Genomic DNA, 15283 nt, shown 5'->3' with positions numbered 1-15283 from the left:
CAATACATATACTGAGCAATCCAGGCACAATACATATACTGAGCAATCCAGGCACAATACATATACTGAGCAATCCAGGCACAATACACATACTGAGCAATCCAGGCACATTACACATACTGAGCAATCCAGGCACAATACATATACTGAGCAATCCAGGCACAATACACATACTGAGCAATCCAGGCACAATACATATACTGAGCAATCCAGGCACAATACATATACTGAGCAATCCAGGCACAATACATATACTGAGCAATCCAGGCACATTACACATACTGAGCAATCCAGGCACAATACATATACTGAGCAATCCAGGCACAATACACATACTGAGCAATCCAGGCACAATACATATACTGAGCAATCCAGGCACAATACATATACTGAGCAATCCAGGCACAATACATATACTGAGCAATCCAGGCACATTACACATACTGAGCAATCCAGGCACAATACATATACTGAGCAATCCAGGCACAATACATATACTGAGCAATCCAGGCACAATACATATACTGAGCAATCCAGGCACAATACATATACTGAGCAATCCAGGCACATTACACATACTGAGCAATCCAGGCACAATACACATACTGAGCAATCCAGGCACAATACATATACTGAGCAATCCAGGCACAATACACATACTGAGCAATCCAGGCACAATACATATACTGAGCAATCCAGGCACAATACATATACTGAGCAATCCAGGCACAATACATATACTGAGCAATCCAGGCACAATACACATACTGAGCAATCCAGGCACTATACATATACTGAGCAATCCAGGCACAATACATATACTGAGCAATCCAGGCACTATACATATACTGAGCAATCCAGGCACAATACATATACTGAGCAATCCAGGCACAATACATATACTGAGCAATCCAGGCACAATACACATACTGAGCAATCCAGGCACAATACACATACCGAGCAATCCAGGCACTATACATATACTGAGCAATCCAGGCACAATACATATACTGAGCAATCCAGGCACAATACATATACTGAGCAATCCAGGCACAATACATATACTGAGCAATCCAGGCACAATTCATATACTGAGCAATCCAGGCACAATACATATACTGAGCAATCCAGGCACAATACATATACTGAGCAATCCAGGCACAATACATATACTGAGCAATCCAGGCACAATACATATACTGAGCAATCCAGGCACAATACATATACTGAGCAATCCAGGCACAATACATATACTGAGCAATCCAGGCACAATACATATACTGAGCAATCCAGGCACAATACATATACTGAGCAATCCAGGCACAATACACATACTGAGCAATCCAGGCACAATACATATACTGAGCAATCCAGGCACAATACACATACTGAGCAATCCAGGCACAATACACATACTGAGCAATCCAGGCACAATACATATACTGAGCAATCCAGGCACACTACATATACTGAGCAATCCAGGCACAATACATATACTGAGCAATCCAGGCACAATACACATACTGAGCAATCCAGGCACAATACATATACTGAGCAATCCAGGCACAATACACATACTGAGCAATCCAGGCACACTACATATACTGAGCAATCCAGGCACTATACATATACTGAGCAATCCAGGCACAATACATATACTGAGCAATCCAGGCACAATACATATACTGAGCAATCCAGGCACAATACATATACTGAGCAATCAAGGCACAATACACATACTGAGCAATCCAGGCACAATACATATACTGAGCAATCCAGGCACAATACACATACTGAGCAATCCAGGCACAATACATATACTGAGCAATCCAGGCACAATACATATACTGAGCAATCCAGGCACAATACATATACTGAGCAATCCATGCACAATACATATACTGAGCAATCCAGGCACAATACACATACTGAGCAATCCAGGCACTATACATATACTGAGCAATCCAGGCACAATACATATACTGAGCAATCCAGGCACAATACATATACTGAGCAATCCAGGCACAATACATATACTGAGCAATCCAGGCACAATACACATACTGAGCAATCCAGGCACAATACATATACTGAGCAATCCAGGCACAATACATATACTGAGCAATCCAGGCACAATACATATACTGAGCAATCCAGGCACAATACACATACTGAGCAATCCAGGCACATTACACATACTGAGCAATCCAGGCACAATACATATACTGAGCAATCCAGGCACAATACACATACTGAGCAATCCAGGCACAATACATATACTGAGCAATCCAGGCACAATACATATACTGAGCAATCCAGGCACAATACATATACTGAGCAATCCAGGCACATTACACATACTGAGCAATCCAGGCACAATACATATACTGAGCAATCCAGGCACAATACACATACTGAGCAATCCAGGCACAATACATATACTGAGCAATCCAGGCACAATACATATACTGAGCAATCCAGGCACAATACATATACTGAGCAATCCAGGCACATTACACATACTGAGCAATCCAGGCACAATACATATACTGAGCAATCCAGGCACAATACATATACTGAGCAATCCAGGCACAATACATATACTGAGCAATCCAGGCACAATACATATACTGAGCAATCCAGGCACATTACACATACTGAGCAATCCAGGCACAATACACATACTGAGCAATCCAGGCACAATACATATACTGAGCAATCCAGGCACAATACACATACTGAGCAATCCAGGCACAATACATATACTGAGCAATCCAGGCACAATACATATACTGAGCAATCCAGGCACAATACATATACTGAGCAATCCAGGCACAATACACATACTGAGCAATCCAGGCACTATACATATACTGAGCAATCCAGGCACAATACATATACTGAGCAATCCAGGCACTATACATATACTGAGCAATCCAGGCACAATACATATACTGAGCAATCCAGGCACAATACATATACTGAGCAATCCAGGCACAATACACATACTGAGCAATCCAGGCACAATACACATACTGAGCAATCCAGGCACTATACATATACTGAGCAATCCAGGCACAATACATATACTGAGCAATCCAGGCACAATACACATACTGAGCAATCCAGGCACAATACACATACTGAGCAATCCAGGCACAATACATATACTGAGCAATCCAGGCACAATACATATACTGAGCAATCCAGGCACAATTCATATACTGAGCAATCCAGGCACAATACATATACTGAGCAATCCAGGCACAATACATATACTGAGCAATCCAGGCACAATACATATACTGAGCAATCCAGGCACAATACATATACTGAGCAATCCAGGCACAATACATATACTGAGCAATCCAGGCACAATACATATACTGAGCAATCCAGGCACAATACATATACTGAGCAATCCAGGCACAATACATATACTGAGCAATCCAGGCACAATACATATACTGAGCAATCCAGGCACAATACACATACTGAGCAATCCAGGCACAATACATATACTGAGCAATCCAGGCACAATACACATACTGAGCAATCCAGGCACAATACACATACTGAGCAATCCAGGCACAATACATATACTGAGCAATCCAGGCACACTACATATACTGAGCAATCCAGGCACAATACATATACTGAGCAATCCAGGCACAATACACATACTGAGCAATCCAGGCACAATACATATACTGAGCAATCCAGGCACAATACACATACTGAGCAATCCAGGCACACTACATATACTGAGCAATCCAGGCACTATACATATACTGAGCAATCCAGGCACAATACATATACTGAGCAATCCAGGCACAATACATATACTGAGCAATCCAGGCACAATACATATACTGAGCAATCAAGGCACAATACACATACTGAGCAATCCAGGCACAATACATATACTGAGCAATCCAGGCACAATACACATACTGAGCAATCCAGGCACAATACATATACTGAGCAATCCAGGCACAATACATATACTGAGCAATCCAGGCACAATACATATACTGAGCAATCCATGCACAATACATATACTGAGCAATCCAGGCACAATACACATACTGAGCAATCCAGGCACTATACATATACTGAGCAATCCAGGCACAATACATATACTGAGCAATCCAGGCACAATACACATACTGAGCAATCCAGGCACAATACATATACTGAGCAATCCAGGCACAATACACATACTGAGCAATCCAGGCACAATACACATTCTGAGCAATCCAGGCACAATACATATACTGAGCAATCCAGGCACAATACATATACTGAGCAATCCAGGCACAATACACATACTGAGCAATCCAGGCACAATACATATACTGAGCAATCCAGGCACAATACATATACTGAGCAATCCAGGCACAATACATATACTGAGCAATCCAGGCACAATACATATACTGAGCAATCCAGGCACAATACATATACTGAGCAATCCAGGCACAATACATATACTGAGCAATCCAGGCACAATACATATACTGAGCAATCCAGGCACAATACATATACTGAGCAATCCAGGCACAATACATATACTGAGCAATCCAGGCACATTACACATACTGAGCAATCCAGGCACAATACACATACTGAGCAATTCAGGCACAATACACATACTGAGCAATCCAGGCACAATACACATACTGAGCAATCCAGGCACAATACATATACTGAGCAATCCAGGCACAATACATATACTGAGCAATCCAGGCACAATACATATACTGAGCAATCCAGGCACAATACATATACTGAGCAATCCAGGCACTATACATATACTGAGCAATCCAGGCACAATACATATACTGAGCAATCCAGGCACAATACATATACTGAGCAATCCAGGCACAATACATATACTGAGCAATCAAGGCACAATACACATACTGAGCAATCCAGGCACAATACATATACTGAGCAATCCAGGCACAATACACATACTGAGCAATCCAGGCACAATACATATACTGAGCAATCCAGGCACAATACATATACTGAGCAATCCAGGCACAATACATATACTGAGCAATCCAGGCACAATACATATACTGAGCAATCCAGGCACAATACATATACTGAGCAATCCAGGCACAATACATATACTGAGCAATCCAGGCACACTACATATACTGAGCAATCCAGGCACAATACATATACTGAGCAATCCAGGCACAATACATATACTGAGCAATCCAGGCACAATACATATACTGAGCAATCCAGGCACAATACATATACTGAGCAATCCAGGCACAATACATATACTGAGCAATCCAGGCACAATACATATACTGAGCAATCCAGGCACAATACATATACTGAGCAATCCAGGCACAATACACATACTGAGCAATCCAGGCACAATACACATACTGAGCAATTCAGGCACAATACACATACTGAGCAATCCAGGCACAATACACATACTGAGCAATCCAGGCACAATACATATACTGAGCAATCCAGGCACAATACATATACTGAGCAATCCAGGCACAATACATATACTGAGCAATCCAGGCACAATACATATACTGAGCAATCCAGGCACAATACATATACTGAGCAATCCAGGCACAATACATATACTGAGCAATCCAGGCACAATACATATACTGAGCAATCCAGGCACAATACATATACTGAGCAATCCAGGCACAATACATATACTGAGCAATCCAGGCACAATACATATACTGAGCAATCCAGGCACAATACATATACTGAGCAATCCAGGCACAATACATATACTGAGCAATCCAGGCACAATACATATACTGAGCAATCCAGGCACAATACATATACTGAGCAATCCAGGCACAATACATATACTGAGCAATCCAGGCACAATACATATACTGAGCAATCCAGGCACAATACATATACTGAGCAATCCAGGCACAATACATATACTGAGCAATCCAGGCACAATACGTATACTGAGCAATCCAGGCACAATACGTATACTGAGCAATCCAGGCACAATACGTATACTGAGCAATCCAGGCACAATACGTATACTGAGCAATCCAGGCACAATACGTATACTGAGCAATCCAGGCACAATACGTATACTGAGCAATCCAGGCACAATACATATACTGAGCAATCCAGGCACAATACATATACTGAGCAATCCAGGCACAATACATATACTGAGCAATCCAGGCACAATACATATACTGAGCAATCCAGGCACAATACATATACTGAGCAATCCAGGCACACTACATATACTGAGCAATCCAGGCACACTACATATACTGAGCAATCCAGGCACAATACACATACTGAGCAATCCAGGCACAATACATATACTGAGCAATCCAGGCACAATACACATACTGAGCAATCCAGGCACAATACATATACTGAGCAATCCAGGCACTATACATATACTGAGCAATCCAGGCACAATACATATACTGAGCAATCCAGGCACAATACATATACTGAGCAATCCAGGCACAATACATATACTGAGCAATCAAGGCACAATACACATACTGAGCAATCCAGGCACAATACACATACTGAGCAATCCAGGCACAATACACATACTGAGCAATCCAGGCACAATACATATACTGAGCAATCCAGGCACAATACATATACTGAGCAATCCAGGCACAATACATATACTGAGCAATCCAGGCACATTACACATACTGAGCAATCCAGGCACAATACATATACTGAGCAATCCAGGCACAATACATATACTGAGCAATCAAGGCACAATACACATACTGAGCAATCCAGGCACAATACATATACTGAGCAATCCAGGCACAATACACATACTGAGCAATCCAGGCACAATACATATACTGAGCAATCCAGGCACAATACATATACTGAGCAATCCAGGCACAATACATATACTGAGCAATCCAGGCACAATACACATACTGAGCAATCCAGGCACAATACACATACTGAGCAATTCAGGCACAATACACATACTGAGCAATCCAGGCACAATACACATACTGAGCAATCCAGGCACAATACATATACTGAGCAATCCAGGCACAATACATATACTGAGCAATCCAGGCACAATACATATACTGAGCAATCCAGGCACAATACATATACTGAGCAATCCAGGCACTATACATATACTGAGCAATCCAGGCACAATACATATACTGAGCAATCCAGGCACAATACATATACTGAGCAATCCAGGCACAATACATATACTGAGCAATCAAGGCACAATACACATACTGAGCAATCCAGGCACAATACATATACTGAGCAATCCAGGCACAATACACATACTGAGCAATCCAGGCACAATACATATACTGAGCAATCCAGGCACAATACATATACTGAGCAATCCAGGCACAATACATATACTGAGCAATCCAGGCACAATACATATACTGAGCAATCCAGGCACAATACATATACTGAGCAATCCAGGCACAATACATATACTGAGCAATCCAGGCACAATACATATACTGAGCAATCCAGGCACAATACACATACTGAGCAATCCAGGCACAATACATATACTGAGCAATCCAGGCACAATACACATACTGAGCAATCCAGGCACAATACATATACTGAGCAATCCAGGCACAATACATATACTGAGCAATCCAGGCACAATACACATACTGAGCAATCCAGGCACAATACACATACTGAGCAATTCAGGCACAATACACATACTGAGCAATCCAGGCACAATACACATACTGAGCAATCCAGGCACAATACATATACTGAGCAATCCAGGCACAATACATATACTGAGCAATCCAGGCACAATACATATACTGAGCAATCCAGGCACAATACATATACTGAGCAATCCAGGCACAATACATATACTGAGCAATCCAGGCACAATACATATACTGAGCAATCCAGGCACAATACATATACTGAGCAATCCAGGCACAATACATATACTGAGCAATCCAGGCACAATACATATACTGAGCAATCCAGGCACAATACATATACTGAGCAATCCAGGCACAATACATATACTGAGCAATCCAGGCACAATACATATACTGAGCAATCCAGGCACAATACATATACTGAGCAATCCAGGCACAATACATATACTGAGCAATCCAGGCACAATACATATACTGAGCAATCCAGGCACAATACATATACTGAGCAATCCAGGCACAATACATATACTGAGCAATCCAGGCACAATACATATACTGAGCAATCCAGGCACAATACATATACTGAGCAATCCAGGCACAATACGTATACTGAGCAATCCAGGCACAATACGTATACTGAGCAATCCAGGCACAATACGTATACTGAGCAATCCAGGCACAATACGTATACTGAGCAATCCAGGCACAATACATATACTGAGCAATCCAGGCACAATACACATACTGAGCAATCCAGGCACAATTCATATACTGAGCAATCCAGGCACAATACGTATACTGAGCAATCCAGGCACAATACATATACTGAGCAATCCAGGCACAATACATATACTGAGCAATCCAGGCACAATACATATACTGAGCAATCCAGGCACAATACATATACTGAGCAATCCAGGCACAATACATATACTGAGCAATCCAGGCACAATACATATACTGAGCAATCCAGGCACAATACACATACTGAGCAATCCAGGCACAATACATATACTGAGCAATCCAGGCACAATACATATACTGAGCAATCCAGGCACAATACATATACTGAGCAATCCAGGCACAATACATATACTGAGCAATCCAGGCACAATACATATACTGAGCAATCCAGGCACTATACATATACTGAGCAATCCAGGCACAATACATATACTGAGCAATCCAGGCACAATACACATACTGAGCAATCCAGGCACAATACACATACTGAGCAATCCAGACACAATACATATACTGAGCAATCCAGGCACAATACATATACTGAGCAATCCAGGCACAATACACATACTGAGCAATCCAGGCACAATACATATACTGAGCAATCCAGGCACAATACATATACTGAGCAATCCAGGCACAATACATATACTGAGCAATCCAGGCACAATACATATACTGAGCAATCCAGGCACAATACATATACTGAGCAATCCAGGCACAATACATATACTGAGCAATCCAGGCACAATACATATACTGAGCAATCCAGGCACAATACATATACTGAGCAATCCAGGCACAATACGTATACTGAGCAATCCAGGCACAATACGTATACTGAGCAATCCAGGCACAATACGTATACTGAGCAATCCAGGCACAATACGTATACTGAGCAATCCAGGCACAATACATATACTGAGCAATCCAGGCACAATACACATACTGAGCAATCCAGGCACAATTCATATACTGAGCAATCCAGGCACAATACGTATACTGAGCAATCCAGGCACAATACATATACTGAGCAATCCAGGCACAATACATATACTGAGCAATCCAGGCACAATACATATACTGAGCAATCCAGGCACAATACATATACTGAGCAATCCAGGCACAATACATATACTGAGCAATCCAGGCACAATACATATACTGAGCAATCCAGGCACAATACATATACTGAGCAATCCAGGCACAATACATATACTGAGCAATCCAGGCACAATACACATACTGAGCAATCCAGGCACAATACATATACTGAGCAATCCAGGCACAATACATATACTGAGCAATCCAGGCACAATACATATACTGAGCAATCCAGGCACAATACATATACTGAGCAATCCAGGCACAATACATATACTGAGCAATCCAGGCACAATACATATACTGAGCAATCCAGGCACTATACATATACTGAGCAATCCAGGCACAATACATATACTGAGCAATCCAGGCACAATACACATACTGAGCAATCCAGGCACAATACACATACTGAGCAATCCAGACACAATACATATACTGAGCAATCCAGGCACAATACATATACTGAGCAATCCAGGCACAATACACATACTGAGCAATCCAGGCACAATACATATACTGAGCAATCCAGGCACAATACATATACTGAGCAATCCAGGACCGGCTTTCTCTACAACCATGTGTATTATTCCTCTATGCGGCTCATAAACTTCACTCCACATAGAGGTTTGAGGAGCCCTGCTGCGCTCTTTGTCGCACAATATATGCTTACAGCCAAAATAAGCAAGAAAATAGTAGCACAGTGGAACTTCTTGTATATTCTATTGATATTATAGCTATATTGGGAAATGGAGGCTATAAATAACACAACACATGTTCACTATTTCTAATGCTTAGACCTGGGTATATGAGTATATAGTGACACATATATTGTATAGAAAAAAGCCCCCACCCCAAAAGATGTTGCAACATTTGCTGTGCATTTAAGCCAAAAAATGGATTAAAAAGGCATGGAAATATAAAGGAAGGACTTATACTGTTCTACTCCCTCCTCATGGATTCTCCTATGTCTTTGGCTCACAAACTGCAGTGGAAAAGTGGAAATCCAACCTAATGGTAATCCCTGTAGCTCTGATCGTTAACATGTCAAATCCTAAGGCTAAGGCTATGTTCACATGTATATCTCAGTGAGGACACACCGGAGACTGCAGGCGAATGTGCCATCTCATAAATGACTATGCAAGAGTAAGCAGGTTCATTCTTTCTCCAGACACGGAAAACGGAATTTCCGTGACAGAAACATCTGGTGCGGAAATTCAGCCGTGTACACAGCGCAGCCAAATTCCAATGAATACTGTACAATTGAACTCTGCTGACCCGGAATCTTCAGCAGAATTCCAATGCGGAATTCTGCACAGAAATTCCGAGGTGTGAACATAGCCCAAGTTCACACTGCGGAATCTCCCTATAGACAGGAATGCATTTCTGTGCCGATCATTCAGCAGATCCGCTCCGAAATGCATTGCTTTTTATGGGAATGGCAATACCATTTGCGCTGTCCTAGCATCACCTGCAGAATCTCTGGCAGAAATACCGTCTGGAGATTCTACAGTGTGATCCAGCCCAATTCTGTATTAGTATTAGGCTAAAAATATTTAAAATGTTTTCCATTTTAAATGGATTTCCTTAACTTGACAGCATGTAGTATTACAACCCCTGTGAACAATTATTTTATTAAATGAACAAATACATTTTGCCCCAATTTGTCGCAATTTAGCCAGTGGAATTTTGTAATTTGCTATTCTCATTAGTCTGCCTAAAAACACTTTAACTCGCCTTCTTCCACTACCTCGTAGCTCTGGTACGGTGACTCTGTCTCCCCAAGCTGCACATTGTAGGGTCTACAGCCAGGGCTGCTGACAGTGCCACTTGCCAATCACAAGCTGGCCAGTGATGGGACGTCCTGATCCCGAAGCTACAAGAGAGCAGGATGAAGGTGATTTAAAGTGGGTATTATTTTTTTAGGCAGGCTTGGGATAATAATGAGACACAATAGTCCCTTGGGATAGGAAACATCACGGTATATTGCGTATATTGAGTATTCTCATACTACTACTGTCCATATTTTTGCCATAAAAACAGAATCCTCTATTGACAACTTTTTATACCCCCAAAAATACTGGGGACAATAGCAAATTACAAAATCCCACTGGACAACCCTTTTAAGTAATATCCTTTACTCTTTTGTTACGTTCCTCAATCCATTCCGGAACACGTTTTGCACTGAGGCGGCACATTATCCTGTTGGAAGTGTCCGCTGTCATTAGGGAATAGCATTGCCATGATAGGTCATACATGTTGTGTAATAATATTGAGGTAGATGGTACATGTCAAAGTGTTATCTACCCTATCACCCTGCCTCTGACAGCTGCCTTCATCCCATAGTTTATCCTGGTGCCATCTCTTCCTCAAAGTGACATGCATCCAGCTCTAGCAACCCTATATATAGCAAGCTATGATGTACTATGTGTTCTGACACCTTCTTATAAGTAGAAAAATTCACTTTTTTAGCAATTTAAGGTGAACCAATCATGAGTTATATATGGTAAACTCTTCTTCCTCTCCTGCCCACAGGTATGGTGAGGATGTGAAGTTAGAAGTGTCCTCTGCCAGCTCCATAAGTAGTTCCCAAGGCAGTGAGCTATACTCACCTAGTCCTGCTGCTCCAGCTGTAATTACGCCCCTTCAGCCCGACTGACAGCCCTTGTCACTGCTTTGCTTCCTCCTTCTTCAAGCTTTAATTTCAGCAACATAATACTCACATTAAAATGGGGGAGACAGAAAAGAAGAGCAGGGGGGGTACAAAGACGACAAGCTCTGTTTCGCACACTCAAGTGCTCAAGCTTTTGAGTGTGCAAAATGGAGCTTGTCGCCTTTGTACCCCCTGCTCTTCTTTTCTTTCTCTCCCCATCTTAATGTGAGTATTATGGTGCTGAAATTGAAGCTTGAAGAAGGATTTATTGGTGAACATTCATGCCTGTTGTACACCGCAAGTAGCCCGAGCACCACCTACACCTAGAAGCAAGAACCAAATTCATGCCCTATTCTACGTACCTCCTGTTGCTTTGAAGTCGCAGTGCCAAACGGACATTTTTCTGTTGTTTTTTTGCTCTGCTTCCTAAGCAGAAGGAGCACATGGATGACACGGGACATGCTCAGGCTTTCAATCACACTTAGGGGGCGTGATTACACCCGAGAAGACAGGACCTGGTAAATATAGCTCCCCACCTAGGGAACTTCTTACAGGGCCGGCGGGGAAGATTTACTAACTTCATATCTTCACCATATCTGCGGGCAGGAACGTCCACCATGGATGGTGAGGAAAAACATTTTACTATATATGGTATATATATATATATATATATATATATATATATGGTAAGATCTCATAATTGGTTCCCTTTAAGCTTCAGTAGCCCTTAATTAAGAGCAGACCAGACAGGTTAGTCTTTGCCCCCCACATACACACACACAATCATCCATAAGCCTTGGACATACATGACCCCGTAGCTGACCCCACAGCTCGATAACCAATATTATAGAGATGTTTTAAAGATGCTCTGACCCAGTTATCTAGTCATCACATTTTGGTCCTTGTCAATGTCCATCCATCCAAATCCATACGCTTCCCCATTTTTACTACTTTCAGCATATAAACTTCACCAACTGACTGTTCCCTTACTGCCTAATATACCCCAACCCTTGACAGGTGCATTGTCACAAAAAGATCATTGTCATTCACTATGAGTGGTTTTATTGTTATGGTTGATAGGTGCATTTTAAATAATGTCCTTACGATTTGGGTCAACTAATATAACAGTCTCTACACCCGGCACAGGAATATGGGATCTGACAATGCAATGAGTCCAGCATTACATGAGTTAATCCTCGCACCGGCATCATGAAATCCTGTAGTCATAGTAATAATAGAGGAGCACCAGAAGGTCCCCGGTGGGCATGATAACTCCAATCATCACTCAGCCACACTCATAAGGTATACAGTATAGGGTCATTCAGTACATATTACATTTTACTACTATGGTCCAGATGGGGGATATTACCATAATGTAAAGGCATCACCTGTGAATAAATTGTGGGAGTATTGGGACTACAATTCAGTAATTATATCTTGTGGGGAAAAAGCTGCAAGAGATCTAATGATCTTTGCAAAAAATCTGACATGCCCCACCTTACTACTGTGGTGACACACTGTAACAAACCTCCTTCTCATTAATCTCCTTACTACTGGGGTGACACACTGTAACAAACCTCCTCCTCATTAATCTCCTTACTACTGGGGTGACACACGGTAACAAAACCCCTCCTCATGAAATCTCCTTACTACTGGGGTGACACACGGTAACAAAACGCCTCCTCATGAAATCTCCTTACTACTGGGGTAACACACTGTAACAAACCTCCTCTTCATTAATCTCCTAACTACTGGGGTGACACACTGTAACAAACCCTCTCTTCATGTAATCACCTTACTACTGGCGTGACACATTGTAACAAACCTCCTCCTCATGTAATCTCCTTACTTCTGGGGTGACACACTGTAACAAACCCTCTCTTCATGTAATCACCTTACTACTGGGGTGACACATTGTAACAAACCTCCTCCTCATGTAATCTCCTTACTACTGGGGTGACACACTGTAACAAAACGCCTCCTCATGAAATCTCCTTACTACTGGGGTTACACACTGTAACAAAACGCCTCCTCATGAAATCTCCTTACTACTGGGGTGACACACTGTAACAAACCTCCTCCTCATTGATCTCCTTATTACTGGGGGTGACACACTGTAACAAACCCCCTTCTCATGTAATCCCCTTACTACTGGGGTGGCAGCTTAGCAGCTGTCAGGACCTGGAGAAATAACTCTCTTGCTGAGGGTAGAATGGCGCCCACATCAAGTGGGCGCTCTAGGCAGCTGACTATTTTGCCTATAGGTGGAGCCGGCTCTGGTCAAGTAGCTGTGTCCTAATCAATAGTTAAACCTATGACCACTATAGGGAAGTGTTTTCCAACCAGTAAATCTCCAGCTGTTGCAAAACTACAACTCCCAGTATGCCCGGACAGCCGAAGGCTGTCCGGGCATGCTGGGAGTTGTAGTTCCGCAACAGCTGGAGGCACACTGATTGGGAAACACTTCTATAGGGCATGGCACTGAAATCACTATAGTGCTATAGTGGTCAGCAAATGCCTGGACTCCATTACTGCAACCAATCTGACATATGGGAAGCAAGAATAATGTGCACAACGGTGCACATTCCCTTTAACAGCAGACCTCGTGCTCAACAATATATTTCGGATTACATCACCTCTCATAATTTCCCAAGCCTGGCTCCCATTGACAAAACAGGTATCGCTGGTGCCCTCTTCTGGCCAGCAGTGAATTGTTCGCTGTAGTAATATCCGTGCTGCAAAGTTTATTCTCGCTCTCGCTACCCTCCGGTTGCCTGAGAATGTGGCACTGAGTTCCATATCTTAGGTAGTAAGCTAAATTCATTCTAGAATGGCCGTTATTACGGCAACAATAAAAGCTAATGACCGAAATGTGGCCGTAACATGTGTTCTAGCGCTCCAGACCCAAAGCTGCTCTAGCCTATAAATCTGTTTATCCTTCCGAATTCCCCGCGCTCCAGCGTAGGTTGATCACCTTTGGCTGCTCCCCACATCCCCTCCATCTGCTGGCTGTGATGTATGCCAGATTTCTATTAACTCCGTTCTTACATTTGTAAAGCCTACTGCAGCCCTTTTTACTGTAGCGCCAATGCAG

At 42.3% G+C, this 15283-nt stretch overlaps 1 protein-coding gene and 1 long non-coding RNA gene across 10 annotated transcripts in view; one reads left to right on the top strand and one right to left on the bottom strand.

Moving 5' to 3' along the window:
• Window positions 1–15283, top strand: part of ABLIM3 (actin binding LIM protein family member 3) — a 246405-nt gene that overhangs the window by 192425 nt on the left and 38697 nt on the right. The gene's annotated exons all lie outside the window — the stretch shown is intronic.
• The window catches only part of LOC130369465 (uncharacterized), a 63790-nt gene that overhangs the window by 42490 nt on the left and 6017 nt on the right, over window positions 1–15283 (bottom strand). The gene's annotated exons all lie outside the window — the stretch shown is intronic.

This window comes from Hyla sarda, chromosome 4 (genome assembly GCF_029499605.1).
Source record: "Hyla sarda isolate aHylSar1 chromosome 4, aHylSar1.hap1, whole genome shotgun sequence".
NCBI lineage: Eukaryota > Metazoa > Chordata > Amphibia > Anura > Hylidae > Hyla > Hyla sarda.
Note: the sequence above shows the minus strand (reverse complement) of the source record. Positions and strands in the feature narration are given on the sequence as shown.